The sequence below is a fragment of the Vidua chalybeata genome, chromosome 15 (genome assembly GCF_026979565.1).
Source record: "Vidua chalybeata isolate OUT-0048 chromosome 15, bVidCha1 merged haplotype, whole genome shotgun sequence".
Lineage (NCBI taxonomy): Eukaryota > Metazoa > Chordata > Aves > Passeriformes > Viduidae > Vidua > Vidua chalybeata.
This window is the reverse complement of record NC_071544.1, coordinates 6,983,812-7,010,016: the sequence shown is the minus strand read 5'-3', so window position 1 is coordinate 7,010,016 and position 26,205 is coordinate 6,983,812. Positions and strand designations below refer to the sequence as shown.

The 26,205-nt window shown below is 36.8% G+C and overlaps 1 protein-coding gene across 5 annotated transcripts in view; it reads right to left on the bottom strand.

Annotated features, from left to right (window-relative positions):
• GABRB2 (gamma-aminobutyric acid type A receptor subunit beta2) overlaps positions 1-26,205 on the bottom strand; it is a 139,970-nt gene that overhangs the window by 110,734 nt on the left and 3,031 nt on the right. The gene's annotated exons all lie outside the window — the stretch shown is intronic.

Below are 26,205 nucleotides of genomic sequence, written 5' to 3'. Positions count from 1 at the left end.
ATTCTAGTACAAATGGCATTTCTACTACACTGAATAGGGTACGTTGACTCAATCATTTGATCTGATACCTGTACTGTGACACAGCAACAGTTGCTCAAAAGTGCTGCTCTAAAATTGCAGTATTTGAACTGACCACCTACAGAATCTGCAGCATTTGCAACATTTAATCCCAGCACATAATCATCAGCCAAGTCTTCAATAACATTACATTTATATTTTTATGGCCATTTGGCACATAGAGAACCCAAGACTTGCCCTACCTTATAGTACAGCTTAGCAGAACAACTAGAAACAAAATGGAGAAATATTTTAACCTTACAGGAGAGGTACACCCTCCTACTGGGGTTTGCAACCATTTGCTAGCGCATAAAAACTTGGATTTATACCAGCAGCATGAAGAGTTTGCATCCTTTCAGCCTTCCAAGTGAGGTATTCTAGATGCCAAAAAGAGGGCATGGAGGGCAAGTGGACATCATATTTCCAGGATTCTGAATATCTAAAGAAAGGAGATTGCTCTTGCCTTCAAGTTGTTGTTCATTCCTCAGTCCTGCACAGGAGGGGCCTCAAAGCACTCATAACTCAGATTTGTTCAGTCTCAGAAGCGTGAATCCATCACTACTTTAAAAATGTTTGTTTTCTGAATTTTACACCAAGATGAACAAGCAACTCCTTGATAAGGTCCTGCAACCCTTCTTCACCTAAGGACAAAGCAGACGACTGGAGCGAGGCTTTACACGTCCATGAAGCAGCTGTACCTGCAGAAATGCTTTCCAATTTCTTTAGGTGGACAGAGATTTGGGATGGGCTGTGGAGAAGCCTGGTGCAAAAGAAGAGAGAATTGTGATGGCAGGGCTTGTTGGTGATTGCCTTGGTGCCTGCCCAAGGATCTTACTAAGCAGCAGTAGGTAGAAAGAGCAACTGCAGCCAGTGTCAGCTCATCAAGAGCCATCCTAAAACACACAGAGCACGGGCAAGCAGGGAGAGCAACAGCTGGATAGTGCTGTTGAAGACAGAAGCACTTATTCCATATTTAAAGATAGTTCAAAGACTCTTCATATGAAAATGGAAACCCATCAGGGATTCCAGAGCCACATAAGACAAGACCTCAGTGACAGCAGAGGCACTTGACTCTCCTTGCACAAATGACTGCTGCTGAAGAAGGTCTGTCCAGTGCTGCTGCCACTGCTGGCTCCTGGCACACAAACGAGGGGGCAGCAGCATCTCTTGTGACACACACAGTGGCCTGTGGGCTGGCAGGGCAGCTGGGCCAAGAGGCTTAGCAGTGTCACACAATCAGGAGCTGTGAGCTGAAGAAGCCGAGACTTTCTGTGCACCAGTTCCCAGACCAGTATTTCAGTTCTGAATAAGCACCTCCAGGTTTCAGAAAGAACTGCCAACTGGCTGCTTTTCTTCCCTAACAGCTGGTGAGCTGGTTTCCTAACACAAACTTGACAGAGTAGATAAGCACCACAGTGCAATGCAAACTCAACCATGATTGGTTGTGTAAAAACATAACTGAAAAGTAATTTACTAATTAAAGCAAGGATTCCCCCGTGCTCCAGCTGAATAGAGAAAAAAATTAAACTTGACTATAACTCAGACACCAGGCACTTGAGAACAAAGGCACAAAAGCTCTGTTTCACATTTTAACAACTAAAAATATCTTGAAATTTGGGAGCTTAAATCACATGCATATTCACAGCAAAACACATATACAGACAGTCATGGGAAGGAAAAATAAGACTGTTCTAATGATAATCATGTTAATTTCAGCAATTGATAGAAAAGTGCAGCATTATAAACTTCACGAAAGTGTTGATTTTTATAAGCTTGCTTCCAATAGTTCATTCTTTTTGGTACAATTGTCATCCAGCTACCTCTAATCAACTACCATAGATCTCATGTTTAGAATTACGTGGTACTGTATAGCTTCAATTCTTCCTGTTAGGAACTTCAAGCTCCATTATATTGCACAGAACTCTATTGCATTATTTTTGTCTTTCTGTTTGCATTTCAATTATGAGTAATTTCTCAGGGAGCTTACACAATAAGTGAAAGCGCCAAATCTGTCACAAGTAAAATCATTCCTATTAATCAGTTATTCAGAGGCAACTTATGTCATCAGCACCCATCCAGTTCAGACAATGAAGTGGTACTGTGAAGGCAATGTGACAAAAAATCTTGAAATGGTCCTCTCAAGGAACTCCAAAGCATACAGACTTGATAATGTTTAAGTTTTCTTTATTTTTTTTAATCTGGGAGAGCAGATTAGGCCCAGGACATTTTTATCCTCTTCTCTTTTTATGCAAACCTTGTTTTATGGTCTAATGTTCATCTGGTGATTTGGTCATTAAACCTCAGCTTCTACTACAAACTTCTGCGATCAGGAAGAAACCAGTTAAGGCATTCTGTAAGTTCACTATATTTCCCCGCTAGGGGAAGTGTATTAAGTACATAATATGACGTGGACATGCCAAAATTTGCTAGAATTTGACCAGAAATCTATCAATACTTAAATTTATCTCAGCACACACCAAGATTCCACTAACGTTCTAGAGGTAAACTAAAATTGCACATGCTGCATGTTTGTGGTTTTGCTTGTATGAATAAAGGATGGTTATTTCCTTTATTATACTCCCTGTGGCATAAGGTAATGTGGCAGCTAAAGTAAACAACACCAGACAGACTTAAAAATTGATCCTACAGTTCATTCTATGTGTTCCTAAGGGCTTTTCATTCATAGCACCCAAAGAGTAAAAGCATAATTTACCTTATGTAAGGTCAAGTTAATTATCTCTCATTAAAGCCCCAGTGACCAATCTATAAAACAGCTGGTAGCAGCTATTTTCAATTGCAAAACCATTGTCTATCTATCTTTTTTGTTTCCAGAACATTGCATGCAATTTTTCTTGGTAATTTTTTCCTCATAAAAAGCTGACCCGTCTTCAGATAATACTGCATTTCTAATGTCAGAGCTAAATAGATTCTACTATGTGCTAAAAGCACCTCCTATGGATCTTACCAAACCATTTCAGATGGTTCAGAGTATCATCTATCCATAAAATACACTTATCCTTTCAGGTCAGTCTCATTTAAAAAAAAAATCATTGTGCATATAAGACCAAACCAGAAATTTTGCTGATACTAAATACATGAATACTGAGAGCCAAAGAAAACTCTCTTTTTCAGAGATGTATAATAATATTACTGCTGCATGACCACACTTAGACATGACTACACGGCAACGATTACCAAATTTATTTTCTCACTCATATTTCTTCTTCATAAGAAGAGAGCTTTGATGAGAACACAATTTGCTCATTTTTCTAAAAATGTAATGTAACACCTTTCTTTCATTTTTCTGTCTCACGTACTTCAAAAAGTCTAAAGCACTTCTGAAAATAATAACTTAAGACCTGCCATTGCTGCAGAAATGTTTAAGTGATATTACTGGAATACTACAGAAAGAAATCCCATAATAGCAATATGCAATAGTCACAAAGGGTGCAGAGACAATGCCAAGTTTTAATTTCAAAACATGGTAATAGAAATTAATGAGATACTGTGAAAAACTCCAAGTGTAAAAACTTGGGGATTACCACATATCTAAGGGGGGAAAAAAGTCAGAAAAGGTCATATGAAAAGAAATTGGTGACCACATTTATGTAGTCATAAATAAGCTCCTTTAATCTTAAACTCAATACCATTGAACTTTTCAGTGTGAAACAGAGCAGGAAAATGAACAGAAAAGACCCTTAAACACAGGTACTGCAGCGTCACCAACTCAAATGCCTTCCCCCTGCTAAAATTGCTCTTAGACCACAGACATTTCCCTTTTTTCCTCTGATCATTTTGGATCATTCCCCCACAATACAGATGCATTTTTCAGAGTACATAAAACTGCTCAGATTCCTCCTGCTTCAAATTAGGTGTGAAATTAATGTACAGCATATTTGTGATAATTTGGCCACTGAGAATCTACAGGGGTGAATAGGGAAGAGTCCTGCAGTATTCTTAGTAATTTTAAAAATGTCATTTACTTTCGTAATATGCTTAAAAGTAGACTTTGAAAGAAAATTATCTCTTGAACAATGCAAAACCAAATTCTGAAACAAGTATTTACAGAAAAATAGTGATCAAAAAATCTTTTACCTGTAACTGTAAGTAACAGTCTTTCACTTAATGTCTCCTCTAACAGAAGCATAGCATGGCAACACAAATCTCTAAATAACAGATGCTCACATGAATCCTCCCTTGAAGCTAAACAACTCTCCAATCACCTAATTTTTACCCTGGATAATATAACTGCAAATGCTCTCAGAAGTCAGTCAATTGAAAAACAAAAAACCCAAAAACCAGAACCCCAAGCCCCTTAAAAATGGTGCCGAAGTAGCTCTTGAGGTCCAGACTCCTTTATCTTGACCATTCTTGTGTGGCTAATGCGTGCTGCTTTGGTTCGACAGGGTATTTGTCTTTCTGAACCTCCTGCCTATAAGTAAGACCTCCCAAAAGCCACTTCATAGCATTTAATACATAAATTACTCTTCTTTAAAAAAAAAAAAAAAGTAATAAAACTCTGAACAGAATAGATTTTCCCAACTGTGATTATTTCCACCATAGAACATTCCCAGGGATGCAGGTAAGATTACAAGTTCCTCACCTTGTTGAATGAGTGAGGAAGGGAGGATGATGCAGAAAGGAGGGAAACAAAAACAAAGAAAAGCCAGCATCTTTATTGTTACTGAGGTGAAAAATTAATTTACTTTTATCTGAGGCTTTGGATTTGTAACTACTGCTATTCAATGCTTTTTAATACTTCTGAAAGCATGGAAGAAGCATATTGATTCCACTAAAATTTCTAATCTCAATGTTCCTCCAGATGAGCAGCAGCTTTGTCTGCCTGAAGATTTATCATGAGACAACAAAGAATATTACAGTGAGAAGAAAGTAAATAGTTGCAAAAAATGTATCCCTTTCTCTGCAAATATGGACAGACCAGAGCTAAAACTGCCAAACTACCCAGCTTTGGGCTAGGCAAAAAATATTACTCCCACACATCCAAAAAATAAAACCTATTGTGAAATATAAACTATTATAGGTTTTAAGAAAGTGAAAACAAATGGTACATAAACTTGAATAAATCTTCTGTCATTGATTTCACTTGGGCAACATCATTAAAGGCTGATTTTTTTTAATACCAATTTCACATAGTTGTGTTCTTCCTCTACTGCAGGAACTCTGAAAAATTACTATTTTCTTCCTCGATAATAATTCTTCATCCCCTAACCAAAAGGCTCCATTAAATATCTTCTTTGTTCTTGTTCAAGCTATCTTTTTTTTTTGTTTCACACCTCCTGAAGTGTGTTCCTATATAGGTGCACTCATTTCCATATAGCCACTGGGAGTCTTACAGCAAGGTGTCTTGCATTCCCTACCTCCTACCTTCTAGCAATGTAATGCCTCTTTGTATCCCTGCTGCTTTTACTAATGACTGTATAGAGATGTTTCAGTGTCTGTTTAAACTGCTCAGTGTTACAGGTTAAATTGTGATGTATAATAATAGCTCTGAAAATAAATCTGCTGGTAATTAATGGCTTTATCCATACGAGTTTACAGTCATGCCTTTTCCCAAGTCCACTTGCCTCAGAATCTTAGTGTGACAGCAGTAAGTGCACAAATGTTATTGTGCAAATGTTATTGCCTGTGGATAGTACTCTAAAACTCACTGCAAATTAAAGCCCCAGTAGGCGTGGACTGGGCCAAATACATAACAAGAGAATGGTCTATGCCTCAAAATGCCCATTGCATATCACACCATTCAACTGTTCAAAGTTCCAAAGCTGCATCTTCACAGACTTTGACCTCAAAAACCAGAAATGCTGTGCTTTTCAATTATACATAGCTTTTTCCACCTGAGTCATCAGGTTTGTTTGACTCCTCACAGGCCACCTGCTTGGCCTCCTCGTGTTGTGGTCCTCAGTTAAGTACCTATATGCACCTTCTAAAATAGGCCTGACTCCCTCACTCAAATCGCTCTCTAAACGAACCTCCTTGGTGTCATTTTGCACTTTTCAGCACTGGCCAGATGACTTCTTTCTTATTGTAGTGCTTCTGAATTAAAATGCAAATTCACCAACAGGAACACATGCAATTATATGCACAGCAGAATGCTCCAGAAATGACTGTTTCCCTCTGTAGAAAGCAGAGGTACCTTACATTTTAAAATCAACATTTTGTCTTTTGTCTCAACACGCATTTTATGCAATAAGGTTCAGAATATGGCAGGTAGATGAGAATAACACACTTCAAAAGAAGAAACCCTCACACTCTGTGTGGTTCTGACACAGATACCTGTGTCACCACTCACCTGCTTCTAAGGATGTTGCAATCTTGAACAGACATGTGCTCATGAAACCACAGCTCTCATTTCCCATCAGAAAATCCTCAACAATCGCTCTACTAAAGGGTATGAGAAGTCATGAGTAAGAAATGGGGAATATTCCAGAAAGTGAATTCCCTGCAAACAGGAGGCAGCAGCTGTCAGGTCACAAGCCCACACAGAAGGGTGGGGGAGCAAATGCAGGTGACCTTCAGAAGGAGAGTATGCCAGAAGCTCAAAGCAAAATCCAACTCTCTCTTTTTTACAAAGGTTAGCTAAGGGTGAGCAAGAACAAATGAAGAACCTGAACCTTGGTTTAGAGCACTTAATTCCTCCTATATACCTCCCAATTTATAAACTAAACACGTGACCAAAGAGGAAAAGGTGGAATTTCCCAAAAAGGGAACAGATCCACATTCAACACTGAAAAAAATTCCTCATCTCCAAAATGTCCAGATAAAATAAAATGTTGAGGACAGAAAGGTAACACAGGTGATATGGCCAGTAAGATCAGTTATTAATTCATAGTGATTGCAGACAAAACTGAGATCAGTCCTTACTCTCATCACATCATGAATCAGTTATACATTGCACACAGCAACAAAATGATATTGCTAATTCGAGTTTATTTTGTTAAACTTCATTCACTTCTTTAGCTCTTGGTTCACTTGACTTCCTGTCATAAAAATTAAAAGCAGAATTAAGAAACAAAGCACTTTTCTGACTACTAAACATCAGCTAAGAAAAGCTGACAACATGAAAGCTAATGGCTTCTTCTCTAAAATGTGTGTTTCACAGTTTTCAGACTCCAATGTTTTCATTCTTATCTCAACTGAAAACATTTCCACTGAGATATTATGCAAATGAAGTGTGGAAATAAAGGCAAAATTTTCTACCAGGAGGACTATTTATGGAATGGAACCAGTCCACACTGCTGCTGAGGAGGGGATTAAGGCATGCAGCTGTAGTCTAGAGGAACCATCCATCACTAAGAGCCTGCTGGTTTTATGTGACTCACTTCACTTAGACTTTTTTTTTAAACTTTAAATCCAAACTCAATTACTGAGATACTGAAGCTTTCTTGAGCCACACTTTTCATATAATTAAGGTCCTCTGAAATGACAGTGACTTTTAATTGCATTGCAAACACTAGTTTGGAGTGTGTGCCCAAAACCAGAGGTGACGATTTCTAATATAGTACAGACTTCTGCCTTTCATCATTACTTTCAATCTCCAATTGAGAGCTGAGAGATAAGAAGTAATTCCTGGGGAGCCCAGGAAGCCCAATTGCCATCAGCTCCAGCACATGCCATAAGGATGCTACACAGCTCTTGGTCCCTGAAAACAGCCCCACAGAGCTTAAAGCACAGTTTGATGACAACAAGTCTGTTCTCAGTAAAAGTGACAATTTCATCAGGAGTATAGATCTGGAATTATGTGACAACTCCAAAGTGCCAGAAGAGGTTTGGAGTGCAAGAATTTTTCTGGAGATTTTTATATATGTTATTCTGAGGCTTTCACAATACATAAACCAAAAATTTCCTTTACAGAATAACAGAATATTCTGGATTAAAAGGGACCCACAAAGATCACCAAAATCCAACTCCTGACCCTGCACAAGACACCCCAAGAGTCACACTCTGTGCCTGAGTGTTGTCCAAACACTCCTTAAGCTCTGTCAGGCTGGTGCTGTGACCTCCTCCATGGGGAGCCTGTTCAGTGCTCAGCCACCCTCTGGGTGAAGAGTCTTTTCCTGTTATCCAGGCCACACCTCCCCTGACACAGCTCCAGGCCATCCCCTCAGGTCCTGGCACTGCTCACCTGTGCTTTCCCACATGAGAAGTTGCAGATTGCTTCCACCCCGTGTGGACTTTTAATGCAAATTGGCTGCAGTCTGCCAGCACATCACTTGTCAGCTGCACATAGCCCTGAACAACAAGCAGGCCATTAGCTGTTTACTAATTTTAGCTTGTTCTATGCATTCTTTCTTTTCTTTCTTTCTTTCTTTATTTTCTGTTACAAAAATTAATAAATTTTTCAAGAGACTTCTTTATAAGAATTTAGGAATACATAAAGAATAAGCTGTGTTTTAGGTAAGCAGAGCACAGCCCCACTGCTGATCTGTTTCCTGCTTTGCTTTCTACAGAGTACAAAACATGCTTACACAAAGATACAAAGCTATGCCAGCTTTTTTACATTGCAGTTAACAGAGATAATCAGCTGGGGCAGAAAGCATTCAAAGAAACACATTTCTCAGCTAAGTGAAAATGCTATGGATTATAAATGTGTTAGACAGGAATAAGGCATACATGTTGTATCTTGCTATCTTGATGCTTACTCTGAAAAATGCCTAGTCATAAATAAAATTCTACATAAAATAAGGTACTCCCCAATGTAAGAACAGCTACAGTGCACAGTTCTAAGTTAAATTTTGTATTTCCAGTTTTCTTATCCATGTTCCTACATGTATTCTTTCTCCATCAGAATGTAATGACTCTAAAGGCTGCTTGTAGTGTATGTGTGTATGATTCAAGTGCCCTCAAACCCAAACTAGAATTATTTTTAAAGTCCAACTGTATTTTCTGTTTGGAGGATAAGACTGAGATAAGACCAATGCACTTTTCAATATACTTAAAGAAGAACAGGTAAGATTCTGCTGAAGGCAACCACATTCATTTCACACATATTCATTTCAATTTTTAAAAGTACATTAACTCCAGACAATCTGCTAAAAATAACATGGCATTGTACAACTGTAGAATATTGACAGCAAAGACTGACATATTGGTAAAACTACTTTTACATGTCCATTATTACTCTACTGAATTCCCCATTCACATCACCATTTTTTATACAACCTAATACACTTACACATATTAGAAAGTATGGGAACCCAGGGCACAATAAAGTCCTCCCATACACAGAACACATCTTCAAGGCCACTCAAACTTGACCTCTACCAGCATGAGAATAACCTCAGGCTGCACTAAAGCCTATGTCACAGGACTTAAACACTTAAAATATTTAGAATTTTATGAAAATATAAAGAAAAGCTCTCCTCTTTGGAGAAACAGCACACAGACATCAAAGACACATTATTCTTTATTCCAAGTGTCTCTCAGGATGTGTTGCTCCCCTGTGACAAAGTCCATTGCAATCACACTTTCTGATCCACGTTAATAACAAGATCAATGAAATTACCTTGGCCATAGAATAATGGCATGTGGAAAGCTGCTGAAGCTGAAAATTATGTTCTCCCAGCAACTTGAAAGATAAATTAAATCACTGAAGAACAATAAAAAAGCACGACTTTGGGATAATCCTGCAGAACTAAGGCTCAACCACTGTCTATCCTTAACTTGTACCATTTAAAAGCAATAACTTAACTGTCATTTGCTGACCTAGATACTTGGCTTGCACTCCAGATGTTCTCACATCCCCTGGTGCTGGATTTGTTTTCTTACAGGCAGTATGAATGGGTACTCCATTAAAATTCTCAAAGCACTGGATAGTCACAGTAATACAGAAGTGCTTTTCACATTCTTTCCTAATGCTCTTATCTTCCTTCTTTTTTCTTGCACTGTTTTCATTCAGCAATAGAGGATTGGAAGGTGTTAGGGAAAAATTTGAAACCAGCTGTTTAAAAAAAGGGGCTAACAGTATCTGGGGAAACTGTCAACAAACAATCATCTGTTAGTAGTATTTAGTACATAGTCATCCCTTCTGTGAAACAGACTGTGGAACACTCAGAGCAACCTCTAACCAAGGTGCTGCTGTCACTACGTTTTAGTTAAGGAAACATGCATTACATTAGTGATTCCCTCTGTGCTACAGACAGCCAAGCACCAGGACAAAACTTCATCATCAGCCATTTAATGTTAACAAGACATTTAATTTGCCTTTCAAGCTCAAGGATTCAAAGCAGAAATATGGCTAAAGGAAACTCAGGTTCAGTTCCAATAACCCAAGAAATTTTATATTTTTTTACAGAACTGAGAGGAACCCTGCAACAGTGTCCAGATGATCCAATAGATGAGGCACTAAAATTGCCCTCAGATTATTTTATCAGCCCAGAGAATTGCATGCTGTATTCCAGACATTTTTCCTTCTCTAGGCACACACTGACATTCCACTAAAGGAGCATTTATGAAGAAGCAAGAGGAAAAGGAATAGCATGCACAGCATGCCGTTGATAAAAATGAAAATAAACTTTATCTACATGAAAAGATAAAAGGGTGCATTAGAAGGGTCATAAAGGGAAAAGGCAGTATTTATCTGGAGCTGGTACTCAATGATATTTTAGAGTGATTACTTCCAAACATACAAATGTTCCAGCTCAATTACTACTGCGTGTATGTCACTAGTAAGTGATGACTTTTTAAATGCAGTCAATGCAGAAACCATTTCAAATCTTTTAAAATAACCCAGTTGAAATTTATGGATAAACACACATAAAGCTAAAGGTCTTATATCCATTCTGAAGATGGTTACAGCTCTCAAGTTGATATCTGAACAAAAATAAGTTTTAATCAAAAAAAGAGGCATATGCAGCCAAAACTAATAGCCCCCAGAGAAAGCTGCTGACAACAGATGCCTAAAGAAGAAGGCATTTCATAAGCCAAACCTCCTCTACTGTAGCATGATGACGAAAGGTTTCCCATTATTACATACACTAAAAGTACCTCCAAAAAAATACTTGGGTTAAAAAAACAAAACAAAAACCAACAACAACAAAACAAGCAAAAAAAAGAAACCAAAACCAAAAACTTAACCAAAACACAAAACAGAAAAACCCCACACAAAGTAAAAAAACACCAAAAGTAAGAAAACTAAAACTTTCTCCCAATTCTTAACCATGAATCTCCTTATGCTATTGCCACACCTTAATTCAGAAAAGAAAGATAATAGGTAAGATGGACCCAAAAATCAGAAAAAAATCACACAGAAATAAAGAACTGCAAAGTAATAACAGCAACAGAGCACCAGCCAAAGAGATATAATCCTGAGGATTTTGTGTGTCACTGTCAGGCAGAATTCCTGGGAGAACTGCAGTCCACAGTTTTGGTTTGCAATGTAATGACAGCATAACCTTTCTCAGTAGAAGAGAGGAATACTGAATAGTAACCTACAAAATTTGAGTGATAGTAACTAAAAGAATGCTACTTTTAAATGACTGCCCTCACTGGAATACCTTTGCAGGCCTCAACAGTGAGAAAATTTGATTATGCTTAATCATTAGAAGCAGAAATACTGGTTATTTTATTTTGCCTGTGCCTAGTTAAAGGACTATTTTTGAATAGTGATTTTGGAAAACTGATACTGTTGATATGCTGGAACAATTGGCTTAGCTGAGTTCCACCTGTTCACTTAAAACCTCCTCCTGTCTGCTACTGTGGTTCACCTTCAGAGAAATCATTACCCTTTTCCTAAGAGACAATGCTTTAGACTGAAAAAAGGGGAAGTGAAAATCCCTAAGAGCAAGGTGAATAATTACTGCTCTCTCAAAATTAGGTCTTAAAATAATATTTTGAAAGTACTTCCACAGTTGGGTCCTATAAACAGGAGAGAAGCACAATCACTAGTATTACAAAACCTCTTTGCTGTAGCTCATTAATAATCCTGTCTTTGCTTAAAAGGGCATTTCCTTATGAAATTATTTTCATTTTTGTCGAGTTTTGCTCACTTAAAAAATAAATGACTAATATAATATTTTATTTTCTCTACACATATTAATGCAGATGGCTTCAGGAACAAGACTGCTGTTGAGTTATATTTAGAAAACATGAGGGCAAATAGCCCAACATAGCAATTTAATTTCTGCTGGTGAAGACTTTGTTTGAGACAGAAGCAATGTGGCAACTGTTCTTACCTTCATGATTATGATCATTACCTTCATAATCTATGTAAATTCCAGCTGTGAATTAGTAATAAATAATTTTGGAAGAAAAAGGGGCTGAAGGATGGGAAAATTTTCTAAGGTCACTAACCACGTTTTAAGGTTTGCAACTGTGAAATTGAAGCTTTGTTGATAATGTAGCCATTTGTGCAAAATCCTGTGTCAGGGTGCACAGAGGTAATAGAGGGAACAGCACCATTGTTCCATAGCACATAAAAATATACAAGTAGCATTTTGGAAGCCCAGGCACATAGGATAGTCAAGCTCCACTATCTGAGAAAAATCAGCTCTCACATAAGTTACAACTACTGGATGGGTAACAGTCATACTGCTAGAAGTCTAGCAAACAAGATAATTCCATGAAATAGGATTCAGTTCAGAAGGATGGAGAGGTCTTTCTGAAATCCACATGGTTTTTTCCCCAAGATTTTTTAAGTTTTCATCATACGGTAAGATAATGATAAGCAATGATTGTCATCCTATTGATTGTGACATTCACATTCTCTGGACAGAGAGACAGAATTCTGTCTCTCAGGAGAAGCACAGAGAGAAAAAGAGAAAACAATCTTTATCTCTGCTCCTTTGTTTTCCCCATGTGGAATGTGGTATGGAGATTGTTTACCTGCAGTGATTGCTGGGTTGGATTCTGGTGAAGGTTGTTTGGGTTCAGTGACCAATCGGATCCAGCTGTGGCTCAGACTCTCAGCAGAGAATCATGAGTTTGTTAATTGCTGATGGGTAAGTAAGAAGTAAATATGTAGACTAGGACAGTCTCTCTTTAAATAGTATATAAATGTCATATAGTATAGTTTTAATAAAGCTATCCTTCAGCCTTCTGATCTGGAGCCAGATATCAGCATTTCTTCCCAGCTGGGGGTGCCTTTTTTACTGTAATTGATAAAAGCTAAGAGACATTATAGCGAATGCCCATTCACAAAGTAATCAAATAGCTTCATTCTCTCTCCCGTTCTTTCTTTAGGTAGATGTAAGGACAAATTGAAAGTAAACAAAAACCCACTGCCCTCTCTCACCTTGTCCAGCTTTAGAAGGTCAACCAGTAATTTAGTACAAGAGATTTGAAATGGGTGCACTTGAAACTGGGAAACAACAAATTCCTGTAACATTGGTCTAACTCAAGAGAGAGTTCCAATGCTCAAATTGATAAAAAATTACTTTGAGGTCTTCAGACAGGAGGAATTAAAAACTTATTTCTCTTTCACACCACTGTTTTTTATGACAATGCGTCTAAGACTCAAGTTCTCTTAATATGAGGAGTACAGCTACAAAAGCAGAGACAGAAGATAAAAATAAACTAACATAGCCCAGTAAAATTTTGCCCATAAAAATATATAACTCCAGCCATTTTACTATTGTAAATTATAGACTTACCTGTGTTCTAAGTTTTCTGAAAAGTAAGTGTCGTGTGGGGTTTTTTCCCTGAATTTGTTGTTTTGATTTGTTTGCTTTTATATACAGAAGAAAAACCCCAGGTGAGATAAAACTTGGCCTCTCTAGAAGGAGATATTTCCACAGTGGAAAGTTTGCCATCTGCACTACACTACCACTGGTTCTAGAAATGCTTTTCTCAGCAGTGAGATTTAGAAAAAAGTTTACAATAAAATACTGCATTTAGTGACAGCCCCACAATGTTTCTCTTGCTTTTTGTAGAAGCTTTTAGAGACACTTAAAAATAAATCTTTTGGGGAATCTTTCAGATAGCATGGGAGCTGGATTATTAGTTCCCACTTGAGACAAAAATTGCAGTTCATCTCCTTCAAGCAAGAGTTCTTTGTCATTTTTACAAAGGGGTCATTACCACAGCTTGGTGCCTGCTACTTCAAAATAAAAAGAAACTGCAGCTTTTCATTATCCATAGTTTGGAAGCTCTTATTGATACAAGAGGAAGTCCACAATCCCGTCAAGCAAAAGTCAAAAGCTGAAGTCAACTTTTACAAAAATTGAATTAAGTCTTAAATTAAGCAATTCTACTGATAATATTTGATATACAAATAATTTTTCTTCCACTGCTATTCATATATTGCCAGTGATTCCATGTGCAATTGGATTATTTTTCTGTTCTTTAAGACATTTGTGACATTGGGCCAGCAAGACAAAGCTCTCACTCCCAAATCAACACCTTCCTCCTTTTTTCCCCAGAAGAAACTGGTTGAAGTTTTACTGACCTCTCAAGAACTACTGTTTCACCTTGCAAATTGACTATGTGGTGCAAACTGACTAATTTTGAAGATTTTTAGTTTTGGTGCAAATAAAAACATGCAGGAGTGCTTGCCTGCAATGGTGTCAGTGACATGTTCCTGTATTTATAGGAAGTTCAGGCCATCAAAAAAGCAGTAAATTACAAAGGTTAAAACTTCCCATGCCAACCAGATTAAATGATAACAGCATTTTTTCCCCAGAGAAAGAGTTTTTCCATCTTCCCACTTGGGTCTTCAGTGTACCTGGACACTGTTTCATTCAGCACAGCCGATTATTTAAAGCACCATTTATACCTAGCTTTACAAATTGCTAAACTCCTCTATATTCTAAATGCAATACTCTGCAGCAAGGTAAACTTTCTAAAAACAATACTAATCATATTTTAAAAAGTCTATGGAATCTGATGACTATAATCAAAACACTTCTTAAATTTGCAACTCAGGAATTGTGAATTTTAAATACATTAATTACTTCATATTTGCTACTCATGAGTCAGCTTTGATCTGCTAAAATAGCATGCAAAAGGCATTCTTTCCCCTCTCAAGATTTTTGTTTCTGCATTATAAACAATATACTTTTGTTAGTGTTTAAAAATGACATTAAGATGACACAGCAAAGTAGTGTGGGTGAGAAAGTGTGGGAAGCTGATCAGAAGCACAATGAACTTCTTGGATACTCAGAGAACAGCAGATCCCTCCAGGGAAATTTGGAAAAAATATTCTGCATAGAAACAACTCTGCCTATATATCACATTTTATCTTTTTCTCCTAAGGTTCTTTATCACTTGGAATATTTGCTGGAAAACAAATTTTCTGTCTTGATGGTTGTCTAATCTGCTACTTACAACTGCAGACATAATCCTGTTTATGACATTGCCATTGGTGACAACAGAAAACTCGCCCTACATCCACCTCCACTCTGCAGTCAGGATGATCCAAAGGACACAGCTCAGCAAAACACTTAACAAGCCTAACCCCAAACATATGCTTCTGTCTTCTGGGTGTGTCCTCACCAAAGGAGGATGTGAGGGCAGAACACCCAGAACTCCCTTTTCAGGTTGTCATCACAGCTGCAGCCAGAGCCATGATCAAGGGTAGTGCCAGGTAGACTGAGGCTGATGGTCAGACATTTACACACTACAACTCCACTGGTTTTGTTTATAAACATGCTTACACCGATGCTCAAACAGAGCATCATTTTACTCCATCAGCCAGAATGAAATAAGAGACCCAGGTGTGTGAATGACTGGGATCTCTTACACACACATGCAAGGGGAAGAGGGGGAGACAGGCACTGCAGAACCAGGCCAAGCTGGCAGAAATTAAGGAAAAACAAACAGGATGAACAAGATCAAGCAGTGGAGAAACAGATCAGCTATGACCAGGAAAGGTTTGCACTCTAGTTAAAGTACAATACAAAGAACTTCATGACTGCATTTCAGCTTATTTGAATTACTCAACAAGAAAACACATATACACATGCTTTGTTTTCAAAAAGTTTAACTCAAGAGGTAATTTAAGTTACATAAAATATAAAATACTTCCTTAATGAAACAATTGAGATGTTGATTAAAACAAGCCCTTTACATATCCAAAAGCAGCAATTTTGATTGAAATCTCATATTCTCAATCTTTACTAAATAATTGCTGCCTTCATCAATAAACAAAACTGTTATCCAGACAGCATATTACTGGGATATAGGTATCTATCCTAAACTCCTGTATGCTTTATCAAAAGTTCATGCACCTTTGCATTAACAAAAAATCAATGCAATAAAAAAAATTAATCAAAATTTAATTCTACTCTAGACTTTGCACTACCATCTAGCTTACCCCAGATGATTCTATGATTTTAAAAAGTTCATTTTTATTCATTTTACTGAAAGTGAAAAAACAGTGCCAGAAAGATTTTGATGTCAAGTGATGTCTCCCATTTAACAAGAGGCAAAGTTTGGCCCTGGTAGGAACCACACGAACCTCCTAATGCTGCCTCAGAAATGCATTTGGTTATAGCACAAACTCAGGACCAAGAGTAAAAAAAAGTGTACTCTTCCTATGATTGGACTAACTGGGTTTTAAATATCCTTAAATTAAAATTGCCAGCAAGGTTTTATTTATGACTTTCCAGCCAATTAAAACCACCAGTAACATCTACTCACTTCAGAAGAGCACCTACTGCACAGCAACATTTTTGGAGACTATTACCCAGTCCCATTTACACTTAGTGGCTGAGGCATTATAAGAATCATCTTGTATTGCATTTCAAGTCACTCAAGTGCCCACAAATCTGTGAAACCCATGCAGAAATAGCCTCTGTGGAAAAATCAGCATCACATTTACACATTTTAAGACTTCAAAACAAGGCTCACGTGGGACCTGAGCTCACAAAAGCATTCTGCAAAGCCTATGCACAGAGGTGGGTACTTTTAACAGTAGATTTGAATGCAGCCAGCTAAGTAGAATTATTATAGATTTCTCTGTAACTGGTCACTTGTGTCACATAATAGTAGATTAATGAAAACTGTATTTATTTCCAGGCATTTATGCTAACAAGAATGATTATAAGTCCCCTGGAATTTCCATTACAAATCTATTTTTTGAGGATTTATATGTCAGCTATAATAATATACTTTTAGCTGAATCTCAATATGAAGGGTCTCAGCTATGCATTATTCAGTAAATTATCCCACACCTTTGAAAAGGTTTCTTTCAGAATTAAGAGAGTAATTTTACCTAATTTTCCTATTTATTGAGGTTGTTGAGCATTTTATTTAGAGCAAACAAAGGTAGCATTTACTACAAGATACAAACTTACATTGTTAATTCTATTATGTATCTCACATTGCAAACATCAGTGAAAAGAGCAACTGGAAAGTAAAACAGATTGAACAGTCACATAAGTTTTAGGAAGATTTCAGGCTGATTAAAAGTCTTCGGTAATTTCTGGACCTGCATGATTAGAGAAGCAATGATGGAATTAGTAGAAAAATGTTCCTTTTCGTATGTAAAAGACATACATATTTGTTTAATCCTATTTCTTTCTTCCCTGCATATTATCTAAAAGAATAAATAATTTCCTAATAAGGAATAATGAAACAGTTACACTCCTAAATTATTTAATTTATGAATTCAATCTACTGGACCTTCAAACTATTTTTCTTCCATTTAAATTTTATGCCTTCTTTGGTGCACATCTCATCAAACATGGATTAACACTCTTATTCTGACACACCTGAGAGAGCCAGCAGAGTCTATTGGGTCACCACTCCTTTGGAGAGGAAAAAAATTCCTCAATATTCTATAAGTTCTTTGGAGCTGCAGGGTCTATTAACTCAAAAATACACTTATAAAAGAAACAAGTAAGGATTAGAAAGTAGACCATAGCAATTTCTGGACTATTGGGTGATAACTGTTATGCAAATGACAACACATTCACCCTTACTGACCAAAAGGAATTAACAGTATTTCACTACTTTTGCTGTGGTTGCAGTAATGTGTCTCCTTTTTTAAACAAAATTGATTTTTAAAGGTATATACAGAAAATTTAAAAAGTCTGAACACTAATTTTAGGCAGTCAAGAAGAAAGAATCTCTTCCAATTATTAAAAAACAGTTCAAACTTCCATGGGAAAAAAAAAATTAAATTAATTTACAATAGAAATTAGGATCAGATTTTCCAAAGGCTTCTGCATCCATGGTAGTGAATGGTTTTTAAAAAGGCTTTAGTATCTTTTCCAGTACTTAATTACTACATTTTAATAGCTGGTTCTCACTGAGAAATAGATGCCTTCAGTTCCTTGAAAACAGTAGGAACTTCTGGCTACTTCACAGCTGTATGTAATGCAAGAAATAGAATGAGAAAGACTTCTGAAATCTAAACCACAAGTCACCATTCTGAGACATCCCAGATATATGAATATCCACACGCATTTCTGGAAGACCGTCTCATCTCAGTTGGGCTTAGCATGACCTTTACTCAACTCTACACCTAATAACAACTTCTCTCCAAGGGCTGTATCTAAAAATAAACAACACTTCGAGCATTTTGCACATTAGGGCCTTTTGCCCAAACCAACTGTTCAAGGAAATTGTGGTGACTAATCCCTGAAAAATATTACATTCACAAGTTTCTGCCATTTGATGATTTAGCTTTCCCAGTTCACAAAGATCTGTACTGCACATCGACTCAGGAAGAGTGAGCAGGCATGTGGTTCCTACTGAGGCCTATTCAGACAGGCTGACAATATTTAAATCTCATGCAAATATAGACAAAACCAGTGTGCTTAGGTAATGTCTAATGTAACAGAAAGTCATGGCTACTCTCGTTCAAAACCATTTTCAGTGACAGAGAAGGCAAGGGGTGTGTTGTCAGCCTTTCATGGGTTAATTAATGACATGCAAGGCCTGTTTTTCTGGTCCCCTGACACCTGAACTCTTCCACTCCCAAGCACCATGGGCTAACAATCCATCTGGAGTGGAAGTTCCCTACAGCCAGGCTGCCCTGCAGCAAGGGATGCAAAACATGGCCATGGAAAGAGACAGTCAAGAGCAGTAATAAGGACACCCAATTGTGAAGGAAAATTCTGGGGTTTAATGCATTGTTGCAGATTTGTTTGGTTAATAGAAATTCCTGTTCATTAAAGAAAAAAAGAAAGAATAAACAGTCCAGAGAGCAGACACTGGAACAAGGACTTTCCACTTCAAATAGCTGAATTTTTTAAGTAAGGCTTTCATTAGGGTAATTTAATATACTGCTCCTGTCCAAGGCCAAGCTTTCAAAAATTTTTTTCTACTTGTTCAAAATTTATAAAGTTGAGTTTGTCTTTCAGCACAATCACGAAGAATCAGTGGTTTGTATGTAGGAAAAATCAGTGGAAAGACTCAGAAATGACATATTTACTATAACAGCACACACTTGAGTTGCAAAATGCATCTCTCAGAAGGGTTGCTTTTCTCCCCACACACTTAAAATCTTATTACTTGAAAACTAACAAATGAATCCCTCTGTCAGTATTTACAGAATAAAAATTAATAGGCCTAGCTTTGATGGAGTTATGCAAAAAGAAGCTCAAAATAGACAGAAATAGCACAGTCCCCCTGTTTTTTCAAGTCTGGGGACAGTGGAAGAGCTCACACTCTCAATGCTTTATCTGGCCTGTGATAAACTACACTGAATATGATCTACATAGTCAGTTGCATATATGTCAATTTCCTGAATATGAAGTGTTTTCTTATTTAGAACAGAACTTCTAGTTTTTATGTGGAATTAATTACACCCTTATTGGAAAAACTCACAAAAAATGTTACATGCACTTGGTGCGATTCCAAGTCTTGGGAGGATCTTTGCATTGTTCAACTAATTTGAAAATACTTAGCCAGGAAATTTGCATTCAAAGATTTTTGTAGGGAAAAGCTGTGAAGTGAGAGCACTGCTACTTCCCTGGCCTTCAGTCAGGCAAGACTGAAACTGTAAATATGCCCTATGTCACTGTTCCTGCAGGGCTTGTGCTGTCCTGGCTGTTATCCATCCACTGCACACAGCATCTCTGTCAAGAAATGGGAGCAGGGTGGGAATCCCTGTACAAGTTAGGGTAATTACAGTAGAGCACAAAGGCTGATTCTGTTCTGGTTTTCTTTGTGCAAACCCGTAACTGACATCATTTGTTAATGCCTATAATTCATACATTGTATGGAACGGGTACAGACAGATTGCATCCACTCACAATAGCAAATTTTTCAGTTTTAATAACTCCAGAAATGTGACTATTTCTGAAGTTATCACCTCTAAAGACAATCAAGATACCGTCTTCATGTCTTAAAAGGGGACTTACAAAAATGACCTTGTGGATGAGCACCATCCTTTGAAATGAGGGGACTGAACCTTGCTTACTTAATTCTTACAAGCACTAGCAGAGAACTACAGCATTAACCACTGGAAGTCTACTAGGAATCTGGATTACAAGACTGTACTTCAACATGACTGAATACTAAAGGTTCTAATATAAACCTTGCAGAGGGCTGTATGATGTATGAAGATAAGAAAGGGAGGAATGAATAATAAGGATTTAGTCATGATGCACTGACAGACTTTGGAGTCACTAAGGAGCACAAATACAACCATTGGAACAGCTTAAACTTGTAACAAGTTTGTAGAGTACAACATAAAAATCTTTTATTCTACTACACAGCTCATCTATAAAGATTTTATGTGATTTTCAATAGAGGAGTTATGAAATAAAGCAGCCTATAGCAGGAGCTAACAAGTGCACTTCATGTTCATTCCCACGCATTAGCACCAAGACACTGCCCATAAAATACATTAAAGATAAATTTATCTTTTCTTCTGTGGCAAGAGCCAAAACACTTCAATATTTATAGATCAGAGCTTTCTTAAAGGAAAAAACAAAATTAACAAAAAAAAAAAACCCAGAAGACAATAATTATTAATTCAGTAGTACAAATCACCTCCAAGGCAATCTCTTTAAATTACTAACAACCATCCCCTGGTCTGCAGAAGAGAGTGATCACTGAAAAATCACCACCAACAACCAAAGAAGAAGATTTTTCTACTGATTAACTTCTTGCAACACTATAGCACCCTGAAAGAGCAATCCAATTAACAAACCATTTATATTGACCTTAAAGAAAAATGAGAATTATATCATCCTTCTAGAGATGTATAACATAGATACACATAATATATATAAATATACATAATAATTTATTACTTGTGAACTATCTTGTAAAAGCAGTTACAAACTCACTATATTCCTGCATATATGTTCTAGATGAATCTTTTCATGCTGTGGCTACATATATTCTAGCAAAACCAGCATGAAAACTTTAATCCACACGTGGAGTGTCAATAGGAAGACTCATTTTAGTCCTCAAGAATAAATATTTTATTTTGATATAGGAGCTCTTATTAATTTTCACATACCTGCAAGCTAAGAAAGGAAAATGCCTGAATTAGAGGCATGTAATAACAAAAACTGGAAATCCATACTAATGTAATTTAGTTCAGTTCAAAAATGTCCTGTGATGTTTAACTGAAGGAAAAGGTGAAACAAGGTTTTCAGTAAAAAGAAGTTCTCACTTCTAAGATCTACATCACCTGCTCTGCATTCACAGAAGTCTCTGTAGACACATTTCAGTATGAGTCAGTAATGCATAAGCACAATAATTTGACAGGAGCCAAATTCAAACTGTCTGCTGAGAAATGCAGTTTTATGTGAAGAAACATATGCACTCATGACACAGAGAAACTAATAAAACCAACTGTCTCTGGCAGCAGAAGTATTTAGCAAAGCAGCACCTTCTCAATATTCCAATATTTCATTTTCAATGCATTTTCAGCCCTGTTCTCTCCTTTCTCTTCTCTATAGAATATGATTAGCAACATAAACAACTAGGAAGGATTTAAAAAATAAGATATTGCTGACAGAAACCATTTTAATGACTATTTTCCTCATCTCTTTCTACACCAGTGTATATAGGACGATTTTTCCTCTTTTTGTTTTTTCTCTATTAGGACTTTTCCATGAAGTTTTGGGGTATGGAACAGCTCCACCCTATTTTCTTACCACTTAATCCCCATTTGTTTTTATATCACAAGCTATCTATTCCCTTTACACACATAAAGATAATTGCTGCTACTTGAGAGGCAGCAACGCAGCTTCGGTTTTCATTATCTAAACCTATTTCATAATCTAAACCTTGAGCTTTGTTAATGTCCCCTACTGAAAATACCTCAAGAAAAAGGAGATATTTTAAGTAAACCAGTAGTGGGCTTCCATTATCAAAAGCAACTAAAAATCAGAGGTCTACCAGCAAATTACAGCTATGCCTGCACATTTCTGAGAATATTTTGATGAGTATTATACTTATTGTCTCAAATACAGAAGTGAAATATAATATTAGAAAAAATAAAAAGCTTTTTTTTTTCCTTCTTAGAGCTTTGAAGCTATTAGGCTCTGCTATGTAAAACTTGGCACACACTAAGAAATAAACCTTTCCCTGATAGATGGTAACAGCTCCTTTGTTTCTCCAGCTCCCACTTGATGGAAGGATTATGCTCTCAATCAACGGTAATGGCCCCACTAAGACAAACCAATATATCATCTCTAACTCCACACACACTACTGACTCCATCTGCCAAAACCTGCACACTAGGCAAGCAAACACAGGGAATTAAATAAACGCTTCAGATTCCTCTCTGCAGACCCCAATGACCCACAGTGTGAATAGTTATATTTAATTATACTTATATCTAGACAAAAAAAACAGACAATAGTGATAGTGGATGATAGAGCCACCCCAGGACATGTATACAACCCAATCTCAGCAAGCATATAGTTCCTGAGTAAAATCTGTAGCTACAGAATATTTCTCTCTCTTTTCAAGACATTCTGTACCAGAATCCCAGAATAGCCACGGACCAAGGGAAAAAAAAAAAAAAAAAAAAAAAAAAAAGAAGGAAATGTTGACCTATTTAATAGGGAATAAGTCAAGACACTGAAAACTAACACATGACCATTATCCATAGAAATCCTCATGTCTTATCTAGATAGATAAAATGCACAACATGTTATGCAGAATCTTCAGGAGTGGCTAGGGAAGAAAATTTATTTCTGTACTTCTTAATGAACCTGTAACAATTTTTACAAAGAGTTTATGGGGGACTAGTTGGGAGAAAAAGGGAGAAAATTAGAATGGAGAATAGTCTTCATTGCTACATTTTCAAGGGGTCTATTCCAAAAATTAACTGAGACGAAAATGTGGAAATGTGAACATTGCATTAGACTCGCTGCACCATAGCTAATCTTACATAACATCAAATTCATTAGGCCAGGAAAACCATTTAAGTAGCCTTCACAGGTCTCCATCTTTATTCTCCATTGTCACCTGAGTAAGAGAACCCCTAAGGAAATCTATAATATAACTACAATAAAGGATAAACTCAACAATATTGCAGAACCTGGTGGTGAGTGGAATTAGCCATAATCATTCCTGTATCACATAAAATACCTGCTGTATATTTCTTTTTTGCAGAACACAAAAAATTAGTCCAAATAGTCATGATATTTGTTGATAACCACAAAAACTTTAAGTTCTCACTTTTCTCATGTGCATTCCCCAGAGCTGGAACAAATTATGGAACAAAGTACCAGTACTTTGAAACTATTTCTGTAAACTCAGACAAATGCTAGTTCAAGTTTCTGACTACCTAAGGTAAACATCTCACAGTTTCAGCTCTGTTGCATAAAAGAAATAATTATAAGGCACCTGTAAAGCCTTATACACTCTGAGTTCTTTATGATGCAAGTACTTATCACCTCTTTAAGAATTCAAAGTCAACAATAATATTCTTGAACATCCTTAACATACTTTTACTTTCTATAAGAACAAGTCTAAATTATCCTATTCAACAGGATGATTCATGATGTTCATTATGTTCATTCATAATCCATGTTCATTGTTTACTTCATGACACTCAAGTGACATAAACATTCTCCCTGCAGGGTGGCACAAGTTTATGTGGTAGCTGCAATATATCAAGACTGAGAAAGAAATGTAATTTTAAAATAAATAAACATTAAAATTAATAGAAATTATCTCAAGCTGAATCACTATGACTATTTAGCCTTTCTCCCAAGGCAGAAGTTTGATCCCAATAATGTTGGTACATGAGTCCAGGCAATGATCTGCCTTTATCTAAAGACAGTAGTGTTTGCCATGACTACAAACAAAGCCACAGCAAGGCCATGCTTAGAAAAAGACAGGTCCTTAAATCCAAAAGATTCTTTCTGTGTCTCTTGTTATCTCAGAAGGCTTTGCATCAGCTGGCACTCCATGGTGTTCCTCCTGGTTTCTACTCCAAATTCTGGTGAATTTGCAAGCAAAAAAGCCAAGGCCTTGCATTCTAATTATTTTGCTGTTTCCTTGTATGTCTCTCTCCTCATTCATTTCAGGTTATATTCAGGGTATATTAGGACTTGCTATGTTATACAGAGCATTGTAAAATCAAGTGTTACATTTTGCAATTAAGTAGATTATAATTTTGGTTTGGTATCTCTTTTGAAACTTTAAGTGAAAAAAAATTATGTAACATGATTACCTAGGTTTAAGAAAAAGGTGGCTTCTCAGAGTAAAGACTCTTAATGCTTTAGGCAAATTAGTAGGACAAAATTGTATATGCAGTCCCTCCTCTGAGTTCTGTGGATAGTCTGAAAAGACTTTTTTTCAGAAAGGTCAAACATTTCATTATAGAAACACAATAAACTGACTACAGAATACTAAAAATAATAGTGCCTTATATAGTTATGCTGTAAGTATCAGATCACAGTATTCTGATATGATATCACCTTTAATTGGAGACCCAATGTCTAGACACCATTTAAAGAAACAAAGAAAAGATTCAGAAGATTTTTTACCATTTTTTCACATCAACTTTCCAGTTCTGAGGGGATGGGAGGATATAACACTGACCTGGTAGATTGCAGCCCCAACAAGGAACCCTAATCCTTCCCTCACTGCTCAGGGCTGGCTAAGAAACAACTCAGTGTCCCCTTTACTCCTACCCACAGTTCTCTCAATGAAAACCAAGAGGTTTATAATACAATGTACTTTTCTTCCTCTGTACTTAAAGCTCCTGGTAGTAGAACACTAGATAACAAGTTTAGTGATACGAAGTTTGGAAGCCCCTTTTAGCCACTTAGAATTTTCCAGAAGTATTGTTTCAGAAGGTGAAATTATTCAGATTTCCTGGTATCTTGAAAAAGACCAGCATCAATCTCTCTGTCACCAACACCTCCCTATCTCACAGTAAAATCACCTGTAATGTTATCCTCAAATTAGGCCAAGGGCTTTATTTTACATTATAGAAAAAAACTCCTGTACATCACACAAGTCACTCAGTTTGAGAACAAATGTTTGCCAATTCATGCAGTGCAACATCTCTGAGAACCCAAGCATGACACTGAGGAATTAAATATTTTAGTAGTACAATGATATTAAAACAACTGATAGCTTTGCTAGCGTTATTTTCAAATGCATGGTTAACAGTTACAGCAACAGCCCAAAAATCACATTTGTATTACTTGAAACCTCTTCAAGAATACTGGAAAGTTTGCTTTGAGCAACAAACTTCCATTCACAAATACCTGACAAAATCACATTTATTTTGCATCACTTTTGTATCATGTGCTACTATGTTTTGGTGTCTTTTGTCATTCTTTATAAGCCCCTATGAGTGTTAGGCCAAATTCCATGTGCTTAACCAATTAACATTGAAATTATGATAAAAACTTCAAAACTTGACCCCAGACATTTCCAAATAATAAACCTAAATGTTAGTAAAGTTTCATCGAAGTCAAGAACAGCTTTTTCTAAAGTATGAATCAGACTTGTCCAATTTTCTCCACACCTCATTAGTCTCCCAGGGGATGTAAGTAAAACACAGAAAGAAACACGTCAAATTACTACGTTCTGAACAAGTTCAGCATTTGAGCACAGTCAGTTGCAAGTACTTAGGCAAGAGAGACAAACATCCTGGAAAAGTTAAACTTCTAAAATCATCGACTCTTTCATCACCATCCAAAACAATGTCAGGCTAGGGGGAAAAAAAAAAGGTAAGTTTTGAACACACATAGAAGCAAAAACCTCTTTTTTTTTTTTGTTTTTAATCGAAAGTGCGCGGCTAAGAGACAACGCCTG